The sequence below is a fragment of the Pan paniscus genome, chromosome 6 (assembly GCF_029289425.2).
Source record: "Pan paniscus chromosome 6, NHGRI_mPanPan1-v2.0_pri, whole genome shotgun sequence".
NCBI lineage: Eukaryota > Metazoa > Chordata > Mammalia > Primates > Hominidae > Pan > Pan paniscus.
Window position 1 is genome coordinate 135,300,420 of NC_073255.2, and position 2,640 is coordinate 135,303,059.

Sequence of the window (2,640 nt, forward strand, 5' to 3'; positions counted from 1 at the left end):
TATCAAAAAAGACCAAAGCCTTTGGGATCCATGTTCAGTATTCCTGAGTCTAACTCAGGATGCCAAATCAGGAGACAAGCACATTCTCATCAATTTTCAATCATTCGAGACCAATTTTGCTTATAATTATCCAGTTCTTTTAGACCACCTTTCTCCTGAAGCCAGCCTTATGGCTATTCACTTCACTTTAGCATAAGCCCCCAAGAAGGTGAACAAAATGAGGAAACGATTGGTTAAAGTTGGCGTTTGAAATTCTGAAACATGTCCACCATTCCCTTCACCCATGCCCGCCCCTCTTAGAAGTAGTACTTTCAGATCATTTAAGAGTTGATGCTTCTATGTGGATTTTGTCAGCTGTCCTTTATAACAGCTAGTGCATTTAATTTGACTCTATTTTCAGCATATATTGACCTATGCTAATTATCTGTTAAAATAAATTCCACTCTTAGAGTTAATAAAGTGTGTGTGTCATGGAAGACCCATTGAAGTAAGAAGCTGAGGAGCCCTTATGGTAAAGTGGGACAAGAAATAATAAGACATAATAATTTTCCCATGCAAATCAACAACCGTAGCTTCCAAAATATCCTGACCCACAACAAGTATTGGACAGGCCATGTTTCTCTCACTCCCTAAAAATTTGGCTCAGGAAGGAGTATGAGAGCTCCCATAGCTCTCCCAAGGCTCATTATTCTCCATCACTCCACAGGAACAGCCTGTCAGAGAAGAGTGAAAGACCATTTGTCAACCTCTCTTCAACTCCCTGATTCTAGCCAAACTTCATCAATCTCAAGTGAGGAGCCAGAGAGAAATCAAACCCCATATATCCAGCATCATTGTCTACTGGAGTCAAAAATCACAATTCCACTACCCACCCCAACACCACTGGCCCTGTTTCTCCCAATTGCTTTTTATTGTGTTTTTCAAAAAAATCTCCTTTCCCTATCCCTGCAACACCGAGAAGGAGGAATTATAGTAGATAAATATGAAGCATGGAGATCCTTTAAAAATGTTTTTAATAATAAATGAGAAAATGAAAAGGAAAGGGTTGGGAAGGAAGGAGGGAATACAAATGCCAGGGAAATGTTCAGTTTTGTTTTTAAAGATGTTAACACTCATTTATACATCTGCAAGACACTCCCCTTAAAGTCAAGTTCTATGAGTGTGGGTCTGGTTGCATGAATAAGGATAAAATTACCTTTTTAGACGATGTTTCCCACATATCATTCAGAGACCCCTGAAGTTAGGTATCCCTCTTGTAGATGTCCTTGAGATGCTGCTGGACCTGGGAAAGAGGAAACTGGGATACGGGTCTATGCCAAAAGGTGCTTCTAGTTATAGGACAGAGAGGAAAGGGGCAGAGGGAGAAAAACCCGAAGTCTGAGAATCTGGATTGCAGAAGACTACCGAGGTCGTGGGAGAAGGGAGAGAAAACAAGGATGAAAAGCGAAAGGGGAAGAGGCATGAAATGTTGTCAAATGTCAAAAGGCATTTGGAGAGAAGTTGGGAATTGCATTAAGAAAACCACTGCAAATCTCATTTCAGACCATTTAGAGATATGCCCCCTGGGAACTGCGAGCTCAGGCTGTTTAGCATCAAACAAATGGATCCACTCCATCCCTACCCTAATTAAATAAATCATTCAGTAATTCCACTGGGTTAAAGAACCAAAATATTAAAAACCTTCAGGACCTACTCTTGCCAAATATGTCAGGGATCGTGTGTGTGTGTGTGTGTGTGTGTGTGTGTGTGTGTTCTGAGACACCACTACTGTTAAATAGGCAGAGCTAAGACTTAGGGGACTGGCAGATTATTGCAAAAAGGGCACGGGGAAGAGGGACTATGTTGTGAGCCTGGGAAAGAAGTTTGTGTGGGGACTGTGGGCAGTGAACACATTGGGAACAATATGGAAAACTGGGAGCTGCCTTGGAATCTACAGGGCCGGGTAAGAGAATGTCCGAAAGAAAAATGAGCAGGTGCAGGATGTGTGCAGAGTCGGAGAAGAGTCCAGGGCACCCGGAGTGGCTCCAGGAACGACGGACACCCCTCAAGGCTTTTGGGGGCGGTGGGTACTAATAGAACCCAGTGTCCGGGGTGCGCCGGGGAGGCTGCGAGCGCGGCGGGATTGGGGCGCTGGAGGGTGAGGACGCGGGAGTGAGGAAGCAAAGCCTGGGCCGGGCAGGGGCCTCCCAGCTGGGCCCGGAGGCAGCAGGGGGACAAGGGCTAGGAGAGGGCATGGCGGCAGCGCGGCGGGAAGCGAGGGGCATCCGGACACTCACCCCGTTGGCCGCAGCCATCTGCCCCACGATCTCGATGGCCGTCCTGCTGAAGTACCTGCCGTCGCTGCCCACCACCGTGGTGCAGCCCCGACGGTCGCGCAGGTCGATGGACGATAGCACGCTCTGGATGAATTTGGGCAGGTAGTTGCGCTGGCCCTCGAAGAGGCCGGTAGGTCGCCGCAGAACCCTGCCGCCGGCCAGCCGCCGGTCCTCGTAGGGCGCAATGGGCACTGTTAGCACCGGGATGGGGCTCCCCTCCGTGGCGCCTCCTGGCCGGTCCTGCTGAGGCTTCCGGGGCCGGAGGCAATCTGCAGCCTGCCGGGGGCCTCCGCCCACCTGGCCGCGCACCGGGACTCCGCCTCGC